Consider the following 23,924-nt stretch of genomic DNA (forward strand, 5'->3'; position numbering starts at 1 on the left):
ATCATAACAAAACCTCATGTCTCTACAGCAATTTCTGTCACTTTATTCTATTGTAAACACTTTTGTTAGTGGCTAGGCATGGGACCTTTATGATCACGCAATCAAGTTAGGAGTCAGTGGCTCATCCTTGTACTTGTATCTGCTTGGAAGGCTGAGAGGAGGAGGGGGGCAGTTTGCAGATAGCCTGGGCAAAAAAAGTTCTCAAGACCTGATCTCAATGGGAAAAACCTGGGTGTAGTGGTGTGTGTTGGTTATTCCAAGGTCAGATGGTGAGAAGTATAAATAGAAAAGTCACAGTCCAGGTCAACCCAGGCAAAATGAGAGACCCTATCTCCAAAACAACCAGTGCAAAAAGGACTAGAAGCATGGTTCAAGAGTAGAGCACCAGCCTACCAATCATGAAACCCTGAGTTCAAACCCCAGCACCAAAGGGAAAAAAATTACAGCCAAAATTTTTCATTTTATTACAAATGGAAAAGACCTGAAGCCTTAATGGGAAACATCTCATAGCAAATCATTGGCAAAAACTTGACTACCTTTGATCCACATTCTCAAAGTCCACTTTTGAATATTGTTCCTTATGCCACTACAACAGTAAAAGGGCCAACAGGATACAGATATTCCACTTAAACTAAGATGATTCAAAGTTTATCCACAAAAATAAAACAAATACAAAGGTATAGATGGAGTGTAGGAGAGGTTCAAGAGATAACATTGAAACTGGGACTAGCAGCAGTGTCAATGTCCATCCCAAGGCCTGAAGAGTCAAGGAATGGGAGAAATGAAGTTGGGAAAAGTGAGACCTTCAGGGAAGCTGCCTTAAGGAGGAGGAGTAGGTGACCTTCTATAAAAGGGCATAGACAGGAGTTAGGAAATAGAGATAAAGAGCCTCACTTCTCTTTTGCCATTTTGACATCTCATTGGAAGGGCTCTCTGGCTGAACCTATCTGGAAAGTAGAGGGTATGTTGATGTACCCAAGGACTCAGCTCCAGAGATAGAGAGTGGGTATGGAAAAGGAAATAGATTACATCTGTCATAAAGTTACAGGTTATGACTTATACCTCTCTATATATACACATATATAAGAGCAAGAAAACAACAGGAAAAGACAGCAAAAAAAGAAAGTGAGAGAAAAGAACTCTTTAAGGCAGGCTAAAAAAAAAGCTGTGCAGGGGACTTATGGGAATTTCCCATTGACCACCTGCTCTTGAACATGTATGAGGGAAATTCTAAGAGGCTTTGGGGTTTTGGGGCTAAAGTCAAAAACGTCCTAAAGGACATTGCAGCTGCAATTTATTTTTATTTGAGCTTTTGATACACAATTTCAAACAGTGGAAGGGCTTGCTGCCTGGTACTATCAGGGCTGCAGTAAAGCTTCTAAAACCCTGTGTCAGGTTTTAGGACAACACCTACCATTTCCCATACCAAAGAAAGAAAAGTAATTATTTAGAATAATAATAAGCTCCATTTAAATAGAATGTCAATAAGTATTTATGTATTCATCATCACCCAAGAGTTCTGTAAGTTCTGAATCATTTTTTTATCTCCATTTTATGGAAAATGAAATAGACCCAAGGAGACATAAATGGTAACCTGATAAGGAGTGGCTTCATACTCAGGCATTCTCAGGTTCAGTGTTCTCTGCACTCTACCCCACACTGCCTCATTTACACAAATTCACAGCTTCAGTAGGTCTTACTTAACTGGCTGGAATGCAATCTTTGCTATAGTTACACATAGGCAATGTTCAATGTACTTTATCAATTTTCACATTATCTTAGCAGAGAACTAGAGAGTTTGAACTATCATTTTGCAGCTTGGAGGTAGCATTTGGAAATGCAAGAGGGGGTATTTTACTTTCACAATGACAAAGGTAAATCATAGCATTTAGTAGTCAGAGCAATGGATTTTAAACATTTTCCAACATGTGCATCAATATTGCACAATAAAGAATTGTCCTGTCCAAATACACACCAAAAATTCTCTCAATGAGAAATCCTTCAGTACAGATAGGTCCTCAAGGATATTTTAAGCTTTAATACACACACACACACACACACACACACACACATTATTAAAGCATACATAGAAAATGTAGATCCCTTGACCTTCCCTCTAAAGATGCTGATTCAGTATGTAGTGATACAGAATCTACCTTTTAAAATGTGTATCTCTTTATATTCTGCAGATAATGCTGTGTGAAGTTACTTATCTAATTTGTAGACTTTTACCTTATAGCACTCTTAAACTTTTCTCATCAGTTTGTCCATCGGTCTGTCTGTTGGTCCTTCGTCATTTAGTTCTGACACTGAGAAACTATATCTTGATTTCATCTCTTCCTGATTACCTCTCTTGTCTTCTTCCTAGAGATCAGAGATCCATATTTCTTAAAACTCCTCAGCTAATTTTTTTTTATTGTTTTATTATTCATATGTGCATACAGTGCTTGGGTCATTTCTCCCCCCTGCCCCCACCCCCTCCCTTACCACCCACTCTGCCCCCTCCCTCTCCCCACCACCCCCTCGATACCCGGCAGAAACTATTTTGCCCTTATCTCTAATTTTGTTGAAGAGAGAGTATAAGCAATAATAGGAAGGAACAAGGTTTTTTGCTGGTTGAGATAAGGATAGCTAATTTCAATGTATATCCAAATTAGAGAACCAGTGGCTTAGACTTTCACTGCTCAAATCACCTGGAGACTAGTACCGTATAAATCACCAGGGATCTGGTTCAAATGGAAATTTGGATTCATTAGGCTTGTAGTGGGGCAGTGTCAGTGTTTCTAACAAAAGTCCAAGTGATGCCAGGTGAGTCTCTAGTCTCCTTCCTCAGTGTCTATCAATAGACTCAGTAGTAGGACTTTGATACCTTTCAACCTCAATCTTCCTCATGACTTTGATGCACCAAGCCTCCAACACTCAGGCTTTAAAAATTCTTCCACCTAATCTCACACACATACTGGCATTGTGTGTGACTCTATAGGCTGAGATTTAGGATTCACTTTGTAGCATTGGAAAATTGTAGGTGGCCACAACCAATTATTAAGTAGGCACATCTCTGATCCCATTATGCTTTTCATATAAAGTCTGGCATCCCTTAACTACCTAGGCTTCTAAGTGAACATTTATTGGCTGCATTTCATACCAGCATCAATCTGGTGATTTTGAATCTGGCTTTCAGAAGAGTGGTCATGAATGGAAGGAAACTGGTGCTATTTTCTCTTGAGTTTTCAATACCTAAGCTCCCCCAACTTCAATAAACAATAGTCTAGATCTCCAATTCTTGGAAAGTTCTTGTGACCTCCATCTTCACACACGACCAAGATTTACTCCCTTTTAAAGTGCTGTTTCCTTAACATGGAGCACCATTCTCTAACTCTTTCACCTTATAAACATCTATTCATTCTCCAAAGCCTTCTATCTCTTTCCTCAGCTTGTCTCCACAAGACAGAATTAATTATTCACTGAAATATAAGATCTGACTCTATACTGTCACTATTACACTTATCATTTTATATTTAACAGGGTTCTATAAAGTCTGGAGATGTAGATGATAGAATAGTCTAGGTTTTTGTATTCTGGGGATATCCTTGACATTATACATGTGTTATTTATCATGCATATATGCCACATTCCCAGACTCTATGAATAATCATATTTATCCCTACCAAGTCTCCAGTCTCCAGAAGTAGCCCAGTATTAGGCTTTCATGGTAGATGGCTAAAGGCTTCTTCAGGATAGGGTAGAAGTATAGAGTCAAAATTCCAGCTTTGAAGTCAGAAACTTGAGGCTTTTTGCCTAGAGGTATAAAAGAAGGAAAGCAGCCCAGGAGGTTGGGTTGCTCCAATCCTTGTAAACTGTAAATGGACACAACATGAATGGGTGTGGTCTCCCTCACTGCCATTCACAACCTTTCACTTGGGCTGGAAAAGCCTCTGTGAATACGTTAAAATAAAACTTCCCCCAGGGTACCCATTCACAGTAGAAATGCCTGTGGGTAACCAAACCCAGAGTCACATCACCAGTAAAATGAGTCAGTCTCTCCACATTTTCACACCAAGTCAGAAGAGAGCAGCCACCTGCAGGCTGTGGGAGTCAGCACAGCATTTGTGTAGCCAAAAAAAGTGCAAACACAAGGAATTCTCCCCTCTCCAGGAGTGCCCTGCTAGCTTATAAGTATCCAGCTGAGCTGCTTCCAAATGCAACTCTAAGCAAAACAGTTGCATTTTCAAAGAATCTAAGTACTAACAAGTCCTTGAATCACCTGATTATGAAACTCATAAAGTGCTGAAAAAGTATGGGGATAAGTTCTATTGTACAAGCAATGAAAGCTCAATGTAGAGCAATTAAATACAAATAGGCAAAAATTAAAAGAAAAAAACAAAAGTGCTTGAAATAAAAGGTCGTTTTGCACTATACTTTTCAAGACCTTAATATATTTTGTGTATGTGTGTACATACACACAGAAATACATATGCATTTATCTAAACATATATATTTAGTCAAAAGTGAGATAATAGCATAACACAGTTTCAAATCTGCATTTTTCACCTCAGAATTATATATCTCTCAAGTCATTCCATGACAGTTAATATTTAATTATTATGTGTTCTGCATGCACATATATATGTGCATATATATATATATATATATATATACATGCTGAACCAATTCGCTCCTGTTAGACATTCAAATTACTTAAAATATCTCATTATTATAAAGAAAGTGGTGGTACTCATTCTCTTAGCTACATCTTTCCACATATCCTTAACTACTTACTACCTTAAAATGAATAACTTAAAGTGCAACTGTAAGGTTAAGAGACAGTCAGGACCCTCTAGAATGTGTGCATCAGTTTACTTCCATCAAGACCATGAGCCCCTTTACTTCCCAACATCACATCTCTAAGATTATTTTAAAATCTTAACATTTAAAAATGTACTTCATGCCTTATTTAAATTTTTATTGTTTTGATTTCTGTTGAGATGATTACTGTATTTCATTGGCCATTTGTATTTTCTTGAGAAATTCCTTTTCATGACTTATGCTTTATTTCACCCTGGTATCATGTTTTTCTTATAGATGGGTAAAAATTATTTATAGATTAAGGCTATTTGAAATATTCATCCATATGTTTTTCTAGTTTATATTTCTTTTTGTGACTTTGTTAATGATGCATCTTATAGTATATACAAGTATCTACAAAATGTCTTTTTCCTCTGGCTCTTCTATTTTAATATTTTTCTATTCACCACTCGTCTTTAAACAATTTGATTATAGAGTGTCGTCTTGTAATTTTCTTCATATTCTTTGCATTTGGGGCTCATTTAGCTTCAGACTGTAGGGATCTTTTCTTTCTTTGGTCCTTCCTTAACTATTTCCTTTCATATAATTTTTATTGCTAGTTCTCCAAGTTTGCTTTTCCCTTTCTTATTTAAATGTCTGAATAGTTTTGAAAAATTCTGTGATTTATACCATTCTTGGGTAATTTAGGCTGATTTTCTTCTCACAATAGGTTATATTTTCTTGCCTTTTTACTTTCCTGCTAATTTTTATTATTAGGTTTAATTTGTGGGGTATTGAAAAACTTTATATTCCTAAAATATATATGTTGGCTTTGTTCTGTTAATTTAGTCAAAAGCATTTTCATCCTTTTGGGTATTACTATTAAGCTTTATTAGGTGAGACCAACAACACAGCATTTAGTCTAGGGTTAATGTTTTCACATAACTGAGGTGAGACTTTCCTTAGTCGTCTAATACACCCTCCCCCACCCAAATTATGAGGATTTCCTTTCTGTCTGCTGAGAACCGACACTAGTACTCTTTGTAAGCTTTAATTACTTTTCCCTTTGATACTTTCAGATGTTTTCCTGCTGTACCCATCTCCTTGCTTGAAGAAACTCTCACATGCAAGTGTTAATCAGTGTTCTGATGAATGTTTGAAATTATCTGCACACATCCATAAGTCCTTGTAGCCATCTTCTTGCTGGTATCCTGCTTTTTCAACTTGACCTTCCTTGGCTTCCCAAGATTCCCAACTTCATCTGCTCAATTTAAACTTGAAACCCAAGGCATTCCCCTTTTCTGCAATCTAGCCAGGAAGCTCTTTCAAGGCAGTAAGATGTAGTAATTGTAGGGCTCTTCCTCTGTTTCCTGCCTCTCGGGGATAATTGTTTGATTAGAATGCCCAGTAGTCATATGTCTCATTCAACCCAATCAAAATACATTCTGGTAATTCCATGTCCTAGAAAAATGCACAGAACACAATAAGCAATTATGCTACACATTACAAACTAATTCATTTCATCTTTGCTTCTCTCTTTACTTTTCTTTCCCTACTTTCTCAGTTGTTTCCTTTATTCATTCCTTCCCTTTTTTTTTCTCATACATCATTTGTTCCTTGATAGCATCCAACTCCTGTTCTCAGTCTATACTTTTAAACTTGTTTTCTCCTTTCCCTGCATTTAAGCTATCTTATAAACTCCTGGAATGGTCTTACCTTTCCCCAAATATGTTCTGAATTTGTACATTTAGGCTCTTGCTCAGGATCTTCCCTCAACTTGGAATTATCTTTCTCATCTGCTTGTCCTTAATGTCTCCATTCTTCAAGAAGCAGTTTAAATGCTGCTTCTCCATCACATCACCTTGGACCATCTCAACCATAAAACCTGTCCCTGGTGTTCAGTGCGACCTCATGTCATACACTGTAAACAACTCATTTCTGGAGTTGAAGCTTGGCTTTGCCTCTGTGTAGTTTCAATCAGTCTGATAATATTGATATTATAATTTCTTTCTTATAAGTGGGGAAATAATTCCTATATTACAATTTACATCTACTTCTAGAGAGATGAATTCAGTTTTCACACATGTCAAGCTTGAGGTCCCCAAAGAAGAGACCTTCAGGGGCCCTTGACTACAAAGGTTTGGATTTAAGGAAAAATCAGTCACCAAAATTGATGGTAGAGTCAGCAACACATAGAAATCATGAGATGTTTGTCTGTGTGTGCAGACTGAGAAAAAGGCTATAGATAGACGCTTTGATTACATTTTAAGAAACCAGTAGATTAAAAGGAGGAGCACACAAAGGGAAGCAGAGAACAGTGTGAGAGCTAAAAAGCAAGGAAAATTAACAGCCAGAGTCTATATGCAAAATGGCCAAAAAAATGTCTACGTTCTGAAGACTTATTCCCAGGCTGGGGGTATGGCTCAAGCAGTAGAGAGCCTACTTTGCAAGCGTGAAGCCCTGAGTTCAAACTCCAGTTCCACCAAAATAAATACATTAATAAATAAACCAAAGAAGTATTCCCCTATTGAAGTCTTAGAACAAACAAAAATATTTCAGATGAAGGAATCACTGTCTATTTTACAATAAATTTGTAACTGGAGAGCAACCTTAGATGTATCATTTTTAGAGTTACAGCATGGAAGATGATGGAAATTCTAGGTTTTCATTTTTTCTGTCTCCTCAGGCTCTAATGTGCCATGGTCACTTTTATATTGCCCATTCTAGGTTTTCTCTTTGGACAAACATTGACAATGAAAATCAGAATAAATAAAGTTGCTGATAAGAAAGTGTGAAACTGAAATGTTTTGTACAAAGGTCTGGTGGGCTTTTGAGGGAGTAGGAATCTGGGGTAATATAAAGTGCTCAAGTGTAAACCTTTCAGAATTTGTATAGTTATGGAAGAAAATGTCTTATAAGTTTAAAATGTTTATCTTTCTGGATAGTTCCAGGAACTGAGAGTGATGCGTCCTGATCTGATTCTATTGAGAGCTTTATACAAATGGGAGTGTGTAACAGTTGTGACCTAAAGCTTTGTTTTTCTATAGAAAGTGAGGCATTTCAGAACTTAGTCTTGTTTTCTGTCACAAATCTGAAAAGAAAGAAAAGTTAAATCAGTGTATCAATAGTAATTAACAAGCCAGTTGTCTGGCTGAATTAACTACCTTCTCTTTTTTATTCTTCATGCAGGCTTGTATGTGTCAAAACAGTCACGTCAGTACAAGAAAATCTGAAATGAACAAAATATTCAAATGGATTAAAAAGAAAATTATAAAAGCTCAACCAATGTGAAGTCTGAAAACACAGTATTTATAGTAGATAAAAAGAAAAAATATTAATATTCACTCAAATTCTAGGTGAACGTGGGATGTGTGAAAAACCTGACTACACCTACAAAGTACTCAGATAAACAGCAATTCCTTGAGAAAACAACTTTTTTTCAGTTAGTATAACTTTTTTCTTTTTAAGAGTTAAAAATATTTTGAGAATCATTTATGTTCTTGAATCTGACTAGCCCTTGCACATAGGTTAATTTTGTTTGTTTGTTTTGGCTGTACTGGGGTTTGAACTCATAGCTCCTTACTTGCTAGGCAAGCACTCTACCACTTGAGCCACTCTATCAGCTCTCTTTTTGTGTTGGGTCTTTCTGAGATAAGATCTCATAAACTATTTGCCCGGCTTGACTTCAAACTGAGATTCTCCTGATCTCTGCCTCCCAAGTGGATTATAGGCATGAACCACAGATACCTAGTTATAGGTTAAATTTTGCTTTGGGATCTGCCAGAGGAGATTATGTTTTGTTTTAACCTACAACATGTAAACAAAATAATAGTATATAATTTTAAAATGGAACACTGTCATCTTACTTTTGGGTTATACTAAAATAAAGGAATATTGATATTATTCTATAAATGACAAAGAAGTTTTGAAAACAACAGGTTACAAAAACCCACTGCTAACTGACAGGTAATAATTTATTATATTTTTATTGATTAACAACTATATCCTCTATCAATTATGAGTTTGATTTTGGAGGCTTGATCCTTAATCAAGACATTTAGCTCACTTTTTGGTCTTGACTACAGATAAATGAAAATGTTAACCATCACAACTACTTGACCCTAGATGCAGAGATGAGAATTGTGGGGTGCTTTCTGGAAATCTATGCTATATTTGAGAAATTCTAAGCTCATATTAATTCTGAGGATGACTACATTCTTTTTATAAGATAAAATTCTGTAGATAAAGGAAAATAAAGAAGAGTTTTGGTTTGTTCAGTCACATGGCCAAGTAAGGGAGAGAGCCAGGACTTAACTTCCTAACCAGGTAATGAGCTTCCAGCAAATCATACTGCTTTGCTGGTGATTAGCATGTGATATTGGCTTACCTACTAAACAGCATGTTATAATGGAGAACAACAATAGATTTTAAAGTCATAAAAACTTGGACTTGAACTGTTTCTTATTACCTGTTTGACTTATTACCTGTTTGACTTACATAAATTACATTACATTCTCTGTGTCTCAGCTTCTGAGTTATAAATCTCTTAATCATAAATAGCAATATTTACCTCAGAAGACTGTTGTGAAGATTGAGATATTACATTTAAGTCTTTGAACAAAGAGTGGCACATAGTAGACTTTCAACAAATGCTTGTCTCTGTCTCTCTTTGACTCCTCCCTCTCTGTCTCTCTTGTAAATAAAACAATATTGTTCCATTAGTCAAGAAAATTTGTTGCTAGAAACAGAGGCTCCAAACAAACCCTCAGAGATCAGAATTAAAGACTTTAAGAACTTCAGGACTTTAACTCTCCTCTTGCTTCTTTCTGATAGTTGCCCTATTCATTCAGATCATGTCTCCCTTCTTCCTTGTGACAAATATAGCTGCCAGTAAATCTCAGACTCTTATCTCTTGCTCTGTCAGTGCAGAGGGACTAAAATTGAAACATCTGACTCTAACTGATCAATCCAATCCTGGAGCGATCACTTAAAAGGAGGAAATAAGGATCCCATTGCTGCTCCAATGTGGGTATTTTGCCCACTCCCAAACACTGAGAAAGGGAAATGGGGCCATTATTAAAGCACCCACTGTGAAAACACAAGTTATAATGTTGAATGTAAGGACAAACTGCAAAAGATCATGAAAAATATACATCAATTATGTAAAACTTAAGCACACAAAATAATACCACCCTATTTTATGTACAATTATATGTAGTAAAATAGGGAATATATATATTCATATACATATAAGAATAAGGCACACCAAATAAAGACAGTAATTTTTTAAGGAAGAAAGAAAACAAGGATAAAGAAAGGAGAAATCTAAATGTTTTAGTTAGAACAAAAGTAGGAAGAAAGAAGGAATGAAAGAGGAAGAAAATGAAGATGTAAGAAAGAAGAGGCAAGAGAAAGAATCTACAGTCTTTTTAATTAAGCTAAAGTCTCAAGCTTATAGTAGAAGGAAAAAGGAAATGTAAGCATATCTCTTAAGAAGAACTGCACCTTCAGAGTGGTGAGTCTCAGTAACACAAACATGAGAGGTCCATCATATGTCAGTTACCATTTATTTTCTGCATGCTGCCATGGAATCTTAAATTAAGTATAGGTGTGCGACAGGACAACCTTCACTTACCTGATGTTATGGTATTAAAAACTTTCATCTATGTAGTCATATATCTTATTGAACAAAGAAGTTCCATTTCAAACCAGACAGAATATTATACTAAAATAAAGGTTGACTTGATAAGATGTAAAAATAATCAGTAATCTCTTAAGATAACAAAAAAATGAGATGCTTGGCTATCGGCTCCTGAAGAATATAGACAATTTTTCTTTGTGCAAAGATTTGGAGCCAAATAAATGTTAGAAAAGATACAGACCTCAGATTAAATTTTTAAAATCCACTGCTGTCTGCCAAGAGAGAGAAAAACAAACAAGATACTTGCTTTACCATGAAAGAAAACAATGAGAAGCAGGAAGAAGGCTTCATGTAAATAATACCTTTACATCTTTTACATGCTTTAAGCAAAATATGGAGTTCAAGTAGATGGATGATAAATTGAACCAGTTTGCTTGAAGGAATGGGTACCCTTCATTTAAAGCAAACATAACATAAAATTAAATGTGGAACTAATGAAAGGATATTTATACTTTATTTGTTTGATAGAAAGACTAGAAGGAAGGTTTTTTTTTAAGTTTTAATGCCTTGAACATTATTCTAGAAACAACTTTTGGTTTCTTATTATCTGCCCAGCACCACAGATATGAAATTACTTTATATCCTCACCTCTTATTGAAGAAATGAAATTAAAGCATATTAAACATCAGACCCAAGGGGAGGGTTACAAATGGGTAAGAACTTAGTCTGTGAAGAGTCTAATTGGGATAGCTGAAGAAGATGGCTTGGTGACTGTAGACAAGGGATCAAGCAGGAACTAACACATCAGTATAGAATGAGTATGGTAGTTGTTTGAAATTCTAAGATATTACTCTCTTTACAAGAATTTGATATGCATATATTGTGCGAAATATATTGATTTTCATCTAAATATATTGATTTTTGCAAGACATATATTGTACTAAATATGTCTTTAAATACAATGAAAGGATTTTTAAAATAGTTTTTGGTTTTTTTTTTTTTTTTGGTGTGTGTATTTCTCTTTGTGTGTGTGAGAGAAAGAGTACAATCCTTTAGAAAATCACATCTATACATCTATCTACTTCTCTCAAGGAGAAAGGTCTGCCATTCTAATTTTGGAGCTATAGTTACCTGAGACTCATAATAAACCCTGTTCTACATTGCACATTGTCAGCGTTCACAAAGCCTGGACCTTTTGAGCTTCCCTATGATGGTCCTGGATAAGGAAATTTTCAGCTTCTCAGACTGGGGATCAAAGGTTCAAATATGCTAGGTTTGTGCTTCCTCTTCAGAGTCTAGCACAGTGTCTGGACTCTGTGCTAGTGGCTCATGGTAGGTTCTAATTTATATCTGTTAACTAAGTTAGTTGATTGATTCATAAATGAAGCGAAAGACAATGGTGATTTTTCAAAGCTTCTACTGAAAAAAGATCTTCTATTGGCATCTACCATGTACCAGTTCAAGACGGATTTCATTAATGGACATTACCACATGCCAAGGCATTTTGTAATATGATAAGGGGACTTTTGCCTCTAAGACACCTGTTTGAATCCATCCCAAGTAGATAGGAGCTGCATGTTACTGCTGCCAATATGAAGGGATCTCACAATGGATTAGAGTTTAGATCCTAAGGAACAGGTGTCCTTGTCATAAAATCATCATCCATAACTATGAACCAGATGGGTAAGGACTGAAAGAGCCACTGAACAAAGATCTGGATATAATCTAGACAAGACTTGTGAAGGAAACTCATGATCACAGAGTAGTGGCTACACATGGTGCATGGAAGATCCTTAGAGGACTGGGGTTATCATATCCAAGTTCTAGCCCAGATTCTCCCATGTTATGACATCTTCGTTATGACAAATTATTTCAGACGCATCATCTGTATTTACTCCCTTAGCCCTGGAATTACCCATATCTCCAAAAATCTGCAGTCTTTTAGCAGGAAATATTTCATCATCACAACCTAGACACCAGCAATGTTTAATGCTACTTTATTGCACATTATTTCTAGGTTTCTTCAATGGAAAGAACTAAGAAATATATATGTATTTAAAACAAATTACAACACAAGATCGTTTTACACTATACAGTTTTTTTACTTAGCCTCTTCTGTGTTACGTGGGTGCCTCCTTTATTCCAAAAAAGGAGATTATGATCCTCTATGACATAGGAACTGACAGAAGTAATGTATCCACACTTACTCATTTCCTTTATCCCTTATTGTACGTGTGCCAGTCTCAAAGTAACAATACTAAACCTACTATCTCTAAGATAATTAATGAGAGCAGAAAAATTTGTTTTGCATAGATTCTCCTCATGAGAGCAGAAAAATTTGTTTTGCATAGATTCTCCTCATTATTTTCCTATTTTTTATCAGTGTAGTGTATCAATCACCTGACCATATGACCATTACTTATTATGGTCTCCTTTGACCATCTTAGCTCCTTTAAGATCTTCATCTTAGTCAATTTCCATTGTTGTGACACAATACCTGAGATAAACAATTTAAAAGGAGGAACGATTTATTTTGTCTCATAGTTTCAGAGGTTTCAGTCCATGGTCACTGGCTGCATTGTTTCTGGATATGAGGTGGTACAATACATAATGGCAGAAGAGCATGATTGAGTAACACTATTTACCTCGTGATGTCCAGGAAGCAAAGAAAGCAAGGGAAGAAGGGTCTGGGACAAGATACACCCTTAAAATCAGACTCCCCCCCAGTGGCCCACTTTCTCCAACTAGGCCCTACCTCCTGAGAGACCATTCAACTATAATCATGAGAGTTGGTGCCCTCATGATTCAATCACCTCTAAATAGCATCGCCACTTGGGAACCAAATCGTCAACACTTGAACTTTTCTAGAGGGAAATTTCGTATCCAAACTATAACATTCTATGAGTAAAATGTTTAATATTCAACCCCAGACCTTTTGATGATGTCTTTTTAATCACTTTGACTTTCTGAAGCTTCTTCTCTAGCAAAATAGTTAGTGGGAAAATAACTCTCTGAATTCTTATATATTGGTAACATTGTGATTGCCTTTTGTACATGAAAAGTCAGTCTTCCTGGTTATAAAATCCTCACCTCATATTTTCTTGAACATCATAAATATGCTACCCCATTATTTGTAGCAAAAGCACTACTGTCAAATAAAAGGCTTAATGTTGAACAGATTTTTCTGTTGTTTTCTTATAGTTCTTACAAAATATTATTGACTTGCTCCTTGATCATCCTGGTTCTGATTACCTCCTCAAATTTATCAGCCTGTTCTCTTTCTTTTATCTACATTCAGTCTTGATTGCAGTTTCGTCTCTGTGTAAGGACTTCTGTGGAAAGGAATCCTCACTGCCAATTTCGTGTATTGACAGGAGCTAGACTGCATCAGCCTGTTCTGACCTTACTTACTATAAGCTGTCCCACTGACCTGGTATTGGGCTAGACAGATGCTCCTGCTTGCAATACTGTTCTTAAAGTTGACCTGATATGATTTACAGTGATTACTCATTGTTTATATAGAGATTTTTCTCTTTTCATACCTGTCAGATTCCCTCTGTGTTCCCCCGCAGGTTGATATCATGCTGATTACTGGAATATTTTGGCATTAGTGGAGTTTCTTTGTCACTAAATTTAATTATATATGGTGTTCGTGGGCTTTTGTATTCTGACTGTTTTACTTTTCCTTTCTAGCTTCTCTATTTTTACATGGGGTCCACCTAACTGAAAAACTAAGCTGCCATCACTATCTTTTCACTAAGGCATTAATTTTGAACTTAAAAAATATTCCTATCATTTTCTTCAAATTATATTGTGGAAGGCAACAGTCTTGAGCTAGAATCAGGATAGAATTAGTCACTAAACACAAAGCTGAAGTTACTGAATAAGCTTTGCACCATAACAGAGAGGTATCATATCACTCATGCTTTCACAGGCAACATGACAGATAGAGGAAAATATTAAATGATGCCATGTGGAACTAGACAAACAAGTATAGAATGAAGGACATGCTGCAGAATCCCTGAATAAGATTATGTGAAAAAAAATGGCAAATAAAACAAAAGATGAGAAGGGACTGTACTAGATCGAAAGGGACATAATAGCCCTAAGCATTATCACATTCTAATAAAATAGCTTTTACTCCCAAATGCTGTGAGATGTATAATGTAATGTTTTTATTATTCCATTGTATATGAAGAAAGCCAAAGAGAATAAAAAAGGAATGATTTCAACCTAACTTTACTATCTTGGAGAAAGATATTTTGATTGTCTAATTGCTATTGATGGAAGGTTGTGAGCAGAGGTCTTCAGTAAGGTCTGGAATACTGTGAGTAATGCCAGATTATCTTTTGTAACATCTTTAATGTTCAGAGATAATTCTGAGGAACTCATATTAAAAACAACAACCTCTTTTTTTTCTCTTTCTCTTTCTTTTTTGTTATTGACTTTTTAAAAAAAATAATTTTAAACTTCAAGAAAAGTTACAGGAATGTTACAAAGATTTTTTGTCCATTATAGAAAATGTTGCTCTTGTGAGGACATAGAGAAGATATTCTCTTATACAGACAATCAAAATGGGGAAAGTAATGATGGTTTGTTACTACCATCTAATCCTTAGGTCTCACTCATCTTTCACTCAACTGTCCCCAAAATGTCCTTTGTTTTAAAAAGGTAGAATCTTTGTTGTCTTTAGTTATCATTTTTTCCTTATTTTTTCAATCTAAAGCATTGATTCAGCCTTTCTTTGATTCTCCTAACTTTGACACTTTTGAGATCTATGATTCTTGACATTGTCATTGAATAGCTGTGTTACTTTAAAGGGTAAGGTAACTTCTCCATGCTATTAGATGCTATTGTCTTCATTGGCAAAGGAGTTGGACATGATGACTTCCAAGGCCCTTTCCAGATTTAAAATTTCTAGGATTTGTCATAAGCTTATTGTGTTCCACAAGGTTGTTTTCTTGCCTAAATCAGGTTATTATTCATCTTGCAATGTAAAAACCTGTGGATGATTACATGGGCATTTATTTGCATATTCAGAATGTAGCATCAATTGCAAGACACAGCCTACTATTTAAAGGATAGCTGCATATACTTTTAACCATTTCTCAGTGGAAAGAAGATAATGTCAAAAGGAGCAAAAGAGAGTTCAGTTTCATAGCAAAACTGCAATCAACAATTTTAAGCCCAAGAAACTAAAGACTATTCAGAAATCAGAACCCATTGACTGAAACTGAATTCTAGGTAAACTTTTTATGTGGCCACTACTCTTTCAACTACAGTTGTTTCTAACAAGAAATCTTCATATCTTGGGGCAAACATGAATTCTAAAAGAAGTCAGTGCCCTCCTCTCCTTGCTATTGATTTTTTTTTTTCAAGGACTCTTCAGATTATATGCCATTTGAATGCCAGGAAGGAACTTTCCTCTTTAAGTCTTTAAGTAGACTACTTTCATGGCCCCTTGCCTTTCTTGAACACTAGTTTTATATCAAACATTGATGGAAAGCAAACAAAACCAATTTTCATAGCTGCTGGTATTATTTTACCAAAATGAACCTGAAGCACACTATCTTGTTTCAACTAAAAAAAATCAGTTCAAATCAAATCAATCTCTAACCCACATACACTCCCTCAAACCAAAACACAGAGTTGACACAATCCCAAGGTGGTCGAGTGGTTTAACCACAAATATCCTGGCAGCCATGTGATCTGACTACAGTTTACACAGCTGAAATGGGATGGTAGAGCCCCTGGTTAGCACAGGAAGGAAAGAAATTGATGATGGATGCACACTGTGGTCAAATGTGGCCAGATATGTCTTTGGAGAGATACAATGTGAGGTTTCATGTCTGAGCAAAAAAGGAAAAAAGAAAAAGTATTCATTCTGCAAAATATCTAGTACCCATTGGAAATTTCTGAATTGGGAGGAGCCAGGAAATGGAAGAAAAATAAAAGAAGAATAAGGAGTGAATATTTCCCTCTAGGCTAGGCATAACACAAAATGGAAACTGCTGTGTACAACATAAAATAGAAAAAAGCCTATAGAAAAAGCATTAGACCTGTCATTAGTGGATCATCAATGAATGCATGTAAAAAAAGGCAGGATGGAAAGAAGGAAAGAAAGTAGGGCAAATGAAAGTGCTTATTTCTTCAGGAATGGAAGGAAAAACATTTTCCCTTATATGATGAAGATGAAAGATTTGATTTCATAGAAATAGAGTACAATAGTTGTCAGTAAAGGATAGGAAGAAGAAGGGAAAGGACATTAGAGGGGGGTCAGGTAAGAGGAACTAAAGTATAAGTAGGTAGAAGGAATAAGTAGTAGTGTCCTATGGTATGACATGTTGACTGTAGTTTACAACTATTTCTTATATGTTTTATATTAGCTAGAAGAGTTCAAAGTTTCTTAACATAAAGATACAATAAATGGTTAAGAAGATGGAAATACTAACTATTATGGCTTCTTCATTACATCTTGTAATGTATATCAAATTATCACAGTACTATATATTTGTATATGTATATATATATAAATGTATATATATAATATATAAAAAAAGAAAGTGTTGGAGATTCCAAGATGGCGACTAGAGGGAGGAAGCAGAAAGCGTGCTTCCTAAAGTAAAATCTTGGAGAGACGCTGGAGATACACCTTGCAGGAAAAACCACCAAGAAGAGGCAAAACTCTGACACCTCCACACCCCCAGCCCATGGATAGCATCCCCATTTTACATTAAACGGAGAAACCAGGAGGGCTCCTGCACTATCAGACCCCAGCGCCTAACCTGCTTGGAGAAGCAGACCACCAGGTGAGCTAAGTGGCATGCGGTATTTCCACAAACAACCCTGAGCCAGATCAGCACAGCCCCCTGGACAGACTGACCCCACCCAGTGAAAAAAAAGACAAAAAAACAAACTGAATAATAAACAAGCAGCTGAAAAAAAAAAAAAGACACATAGCAAAGAGAGCAGAGCACCCTGAGCTCCTGAGAGTGGGGAGGGGCACTCTGTCATTCAAACTGTAAATAAACAAGCTGGCCAGAGAAGGCAGGAGTGGTGCCACCTCCCCTAGTGTGCTTGGAGAGGGGAAGGCTTGTAACAGTGGCTGAAGAGTGGCATGCACCACTGGAGAGTGGGGGAGGGGCACCTCCTCACGCAAACCCTAAATTAAAAACAAAAGACTGCAATTGCAAAAGGCAGATAGGGCTGTATACTGGAGAAAACAAAAGAGGCATGTGGCCAGGAGAACTCTAAATAAACAAAGCCTGCAGCAGCAGATGGCTGACAGTAGGAGGCAGGTGAGCTGCAGCCTCAGATAGATATTCACAAAGCTGTCTTTAGACTCCATTTTTATTTATTTTTTTTCTGTTCCTTTGATGAGACAATGACAGAACTAGGACTGGATGCTGAAGGACTAACTGAAACTGTATTGCATTTGAACTTGGGATTTTTTTGTTTGTTTGTTTTGTTTTTTGCTTTTTGTTTTTTCCCCTTTATGAGAAAATGACAGAACTACTTCTCAGACACTGAGAAGTCTTCAGAACTGGAGGCTGAAGGACTAACACCAAAATTATTAAGACTTAAACTTTATTGCATTTGAACTTGGGGATTTTTTTTTATTATTATTATCCTCTCTCTGTCTCTCTAATGCCTGTTTAGCTTACCATTGATTAGTACACTATCTCTCCCTGTTTATTTCTTTAGTTCTGTTTTTTTCTTTGTTTGTTTGTTTGGTTGGGTTTTGTTTTCCCCTTTTCTTTACCTTCTTTGCTTTCCCTTTCCTCTTACCCTTCCATTCTAGGTATCACCATTGTTATTATTACAAGTTGGACAATACTTAATTACACATAGTACAGGGACAGTAACAATAGCAAGGACAATGATGGGAAGATGGAAAAAAGAGGGAAACCATTTTCCCCCCAATAATAAATTAGTATAGGAACCAGAGAGAAATAAGAAAACAGATACCCAGATCCAGACTCCAACAAAATGAAGATAAACTATGCCAAAGAACCCAATGAGGCCCACAAGAACATCCTAAAAGAAGAAATCCTGCAAGTAATCAATGAGAATTTTATAGAGATGATACTGGATATGGTCAACCAAAATGTACAGGAGGCACTCAAGAAATTTCAAGACAACAAAAAATAGAGAATTTGAGAAAGCACAAGAACAAATAAAATAAACCATAGAAGCATTATATAAACACAATAAATAAAGAGATAAATGAACTCAGGATGAAAATAGACAATATTAAAGAGAAAGGGACTAAGGATACAGAAAACCTCAGAAAAAAGAACAAAACAGAAATGCAAAATAAAATGGAAGGCCAATCCAGCAGACTAGAACAAACAGAAGACAGAAGCTCAGACTCAAAGATGAAATGGTAATTAAAAGAAAAACCAAAGAACTATTAGTTAAACAACTCAAGACCTGTAAAAAGAAAATGCAAGAACTTACTGATTCCATCAAAAGACCAAACCTGAGACTCATGAGCACTGAAGAAGGAGAAGAGGTGCAAGAAAAGGGAATGTGTTATATATTCAATAAAATAATTACAGAAAATTTCCCAAATCTAGAGAAAACAATGCCCATACAGGTACAGGGAGCCTCCAGAACTCCAAATAGGACTGACCAAAATAGAACTACCCCATGACATATTATCATTAAAACAACAAGTACAGAGACTAGAGAAAGAATATTGAAGGCTATAAGAGAGAAAAAACAAATAACATACAAAGGTAAACCCATCAACATCACAGCAAACTTTTCAACAGATACATTAAAAGCAAGAAGAGCTTGGGGTGAGGTCTTCTGGGCACTGAACGAAAATAACTTCAACCCTAGGATACTCTACCCAGCAAAACTATCATTCAGAATAGATGGAGCAATAAAAGTCTTCCAGGATAAGCAGAAACTAAAACAATATATCACCACAAATCCACGACTACAGAAGATTCTTCAAGGGATTCTGCACACAGAAAGTGAAACCCAACATAACCATGAAAAGACAGGCAGCACCAAACCACAGGAAAAGAAAAAGCAAGAAAGTAGAGAGTAACTTCAACTTAGGTACACACAATCAAACCCTCAAACAACTAAGACAACTAAATGACAGGAATCACCACGTACCTATCAGTACTAACACTTAATGTTAACGGACTTAATTCCCCCATCAAAAGGCACTGTTTGATGAACTGGATTAAAAAGGAAGATCCAACAATTTGTTGCTTACAGGATACCCATCTCACTGACAGAAATAAGCATAGGCTTAGTATGAAAGGCTGGAAGAAGATTTACAAAGCCAATGGCCCCCAAAAATAGGCAGGAGTAGCAATACTTACCTCTGACAAAGTAGGCTTCAAAACTACATTGATCAAATGAGATAAAGAAGGACATTCCATACTAATAAAAGGGGAAATAGACCAAAAGGAAATAACAATTATCAACCTATATGCACCCAATATCAATGCACCCAATTTCATCAAACATACCCTGAAGTACCTAAAAGCATATATTAACTCCAACACAGTGGTCGTGGGAGACTTTAAACACCCCACTATCATCAATAGATAGGTCATCCAAACAAAAAAATCAATAAAGACATCCAAGTCCAAAATAGATAATATCCTAGGACACAAAGCAAGCCTCAGCAAATATAAGAAAATAGAAATTATACCATGCATTCTATCTGATCACAATGCAATAAAACTAGAACTCAACAACAAAAATAAAGACAAAAACCATGAAAACAGCTGGAAACTGAACAACTCATTGTTTAATGAACACTGGGTCATTGATGAAATAAAAGAGAAAATTAAAAGGTTCCTGGAAGTCAATGAAAATGAAAACACAACCTACCGGAACCTATGGGACACAGCAAAGGCAGTCCTGAGAGGAAAGTTTATAGCAATGAGTGCCTATATTAAAAAGACTGAAAGGTCTCAAATCAATGACCTAATGATACATATCAAACTCCTAGAAAAACAAGAACAAGCAAATCCCAAAACAAATAGAAGGAGAGAAATAATAAAAATAAGAGATGAAATAGAAACCAAAAAAAACCATACAAAGAATTAATGAAACAAAAAGTTGGTTCTTTGAAAAAATAAACAAGATGTACAGACCCCTGTCAAACCTGACTAAAATGAGGTGAGAAAAAAACCCAAATTAGTAAAATCAGCAATGCAAAAGGGGAGATAACAAACACCATGGAAGTCCAGGAAATCATCAGAGACTACTTTGAGAACCTATATTCAAATAAATTTGAAAATCTTGAAGAAATGGACAGATTTCTAGATACTTATGATAATCCAAAACTGAACCAAGAGGACATTAATCACCTGAATAGATCTATAACACAAAATGAAATTGAAGCAGCAATTAAGAGTCTCCAAAAAAAGAAAAGTCCAGGATCTGATGGATTCTCTGCTGAATTTTATCAGACCTTTAAAGAGGAACCAATAGCAACCCTCCTTAAACTGTTCCATGAAACAGAAAGGGAAGGGAAATTGCCTAACACATTTTATGAAGCCAGTATTACACTTATCCCAGAACCAGTTCTCCAAAAAGGAGAACTATAGGCCAATCTCCTTAATGAACATTAATGCAAAAATCCTCAATAAAATAATGGCAAATTGAATTCAACAACACATCAAAAAGATCATTCACCACAACCAAGTAGGCTTCATCCCAGGAATGCATGGTTGTTCAACATATGAAAATCAATAAATGTAATAAACCACATTAACAAAAGCTGAAACAAAAATCACTTGATCATCTCAATAGATGCAGAAAAAGCCTTTGATAAGATCCAATACCATTTCATGATAAAAGTCCTAAGAAAACTAGAAATAGAAGGAAAGTACTTCAACATTATAAAAGCTATATATGACGAACCTACAGCCAGCATTATACTTAATGGTGAAAAACTGAAACCATTCTCTCTAAAATCAGGAATGAGACAAAGATGCCCACTATCTCCACTCCTATTCAACATAGTACTGGAATTCCTAGCCAGAGCAATTAGGCAAGAAGAAGGAAGAAAAGGAATACAAATATGTAAAGAAACTGTCAAAATATCCCTATTTGCAGATGATATGATCCTATACCTTAAAGTCCCAAAAAACTCTACTCAGAAGCTCCTAGACACCATCAACAGCTATAGCAAGGTAGCAGGATATAAAATCAACATAGAAAAATCATTAGCATTTCTATACACTAATAATGAACAAACTGAGAAAGAATATATGAAAACAATTCCATTTACAGTAGCCTCAAATAAAATCAAATGCCTAGATGTAAACTTAACAAAAGATGTGAATGACCTCTACAAGGAAAACTATAAACTTCTGAAGAAAGAGATTGAGGAAGACTATAGAAAGTGGAGAGATCTCCCATGCTCATGGATTGGTAGAATCAACATAGTAAAAATGTCTATACTCCCAAAAGTAATCTACATGTTTAATGCAATTCCCATCAAAATCCCAATGACATTCATCAAAGAGATTGAAAAATCTACCATTAAATTTATATGGAAACACAAGAGGCCACGAATAGCCAAGGCAATACTCAGTCAAAAGAACAATGCAGGAGGTATCACAATACCTGACTTCAAACTATATTACAAAGCAATAGCAATAAAAACAGCATGGTACTGGCACAAAAACTGACATGAAGACCAGTGGAACAGAATAGAGGACCCGGATTATGAAGCCACACAACGATAACCAACTTATCTTTGACAAAGGAGCTAAAAATATACGATGGAGAAATAGCAGCCTCTTCAACAAAAACTGCTAGGAAAAGTGGTTAGCAGTCTGCAAAAAACTGAAACCAGATCCATGTTTATCACTCTATACCAATATTAACTCAAAATGGATCAAGGATCTTAGTATCAGACCCCAAACTCTAAAGTTGGTACAGGAAAGAGTAGGAAATACTTTGGAATTAATAGGTATAGGGAAGGACTTTCTCAATGGAACCCCAGCAGTTCAGCAACTAGGAGATAGCATAGACAAATGGGACTTCATAAAACTAAAAAGCTTCTGCTCAACAAAAGAAATGGTCTCTAAACTGAAGAGAACACCCACAGAGTGGGAGAAAATATTTGCCAACTACACATCAGACAAAAGACTGATAACCAGAACATATAGGGAACTCAAAAAACTAAATTCTCCCAAAATTAGTGAACCAATAAAGAAATAGGCAAGTCAACTAAACAGAACTTTCTCAAAAGAAGAAATTCAAATGGCCAAAAACACATGAAAAAATGCTCACCATCTCTAGCAATAGAGGAAATGCAAATTAAAAGCACATTAAGATTCCACCTCACCCCTGTTAGAATAGCCATCATTAACAACACCACTAACAGCAGGTGTTGGCGAAGATGTAGGGGAAAAAAGAAACCTTTTACACTGCTGGTGGGAATGAAAACTAGTACAACCACTCTGGAAAAAAATTTGGAGGCATCTTTAAAATCTAAACATAGATCTACCATATGATCCAGCAATACCACTCTTAGGGATATACCCAAAAGACTGTGACACAGGTTACTCCAGAGGCACCTGCACATCCATGTTTATTGCAGTACTATTCACAATAGCCAAGTTATAGAAATAGTCAAGATGCCCCACTACTCACAAATAGATTAAGAAAATGTGGTATTGATACACAATGGAATTTTATGCAGCCATGAAGAAGAATGAAATCTTATGATTCACAAGTAAATGGATGGAACTAGAGAACATCATTCTGAGTGGGGTTAGCCTCACCCAAAAGACCAAAAATCGTATGTTCTCCCTCATATGTGGACATTAGATCAAGGGCAAACACAACAAGGGAATTGGCCTTTGATCACAAGATAAAGCAAGAGCACACAAGGGAGATATGAGGATAGGTAAGATACCCCCCCCCAAAAAAAAAACCAGATAGCATTTGTTGCTCTCAATGCATAGAAACTAATGCAGATACTTTAAAGCAACTGAGGTCAATAGGAGAAGGGGACCAGGAAGTAGAGAAAAGGTTAGTTTGAGAAGAATTAATTTAGAAGGTAACACACACACACAGGAAATCAATGTGAGTCAACTCCCTGTATAGCTATCCTTATCTCAACTAGCAAAATCCCTTGGTCCTTCCTATTATTGCTTATACTCTCTCTTCAACAAAATTAGAGATAAGGGCAGAATAGTTCCTGCCTGGTAGCGAGGGGTGGTGGGGGAGAGGAAAGAGGCGGGGGGAGAAATGACCCAAACATTGTATGCACATATGAATAAAAGAAAAAATAAAAAATTTTAAAAAAGAAAAAAGAAAGTGTTTCATTTTAGTTGTGGAATAGGAAATGTCACTGATAGAAAAAGAAAAGAATTATGTTAGATAAAAAAGAATACTTTATTTGCCCTCAACTAATTAAAAGAAAAATAACTGCTTGGGCACAGTTCTCTTTAAAAGTGAATATGCAGCCACCTGATTGGAAAGGAGTTTTCCTGGTCCCATTGGA

General features: G+C 36.0%; 1 long non-coding RNA gene across 1 annotated transcript in view; it reads right to left on the bottom strand.

Annotated features, from left to right (window-relative positions):
- Window positions 1-2,059: 2,059 nt before the first annotated feature.
- The window catches only part of LOC141423076 (uncharacterized), a 51,407-nt gene continuing 29,542 nt past the window's right edge, over window positions 2,060-23,924 (bottom strand). Inside the window, exons 2-3 of the long non-coding RNA XR_012447731.1 lie at window positions 7,950-8,014; window positions 2,060-2,364 (exon numbers count right to left, since the gene is read on the bottom strand). This is a non-coding gene — a long non-coding RNA (uncharacterized lncRNA). The remainder of the gene's footprint in view (window positions 2,365-7,949; window positions 8,015-23,924) is intronic.

The sequence above is a fragment of the Castor canadensis genome, chromosome 5 (assembly GCF_047511655.1).
Source record: "Castor canadensis chromosome 5, mCasCan1.hap1v2, whole genome shotgun sequence".
Taxonomy (NCBI): domain Eukaryota; kingdom Metazoa; phylum Chordata; class Mammalia; order Rodentia; family Castoridae; genus Castor; species Castor canadensis.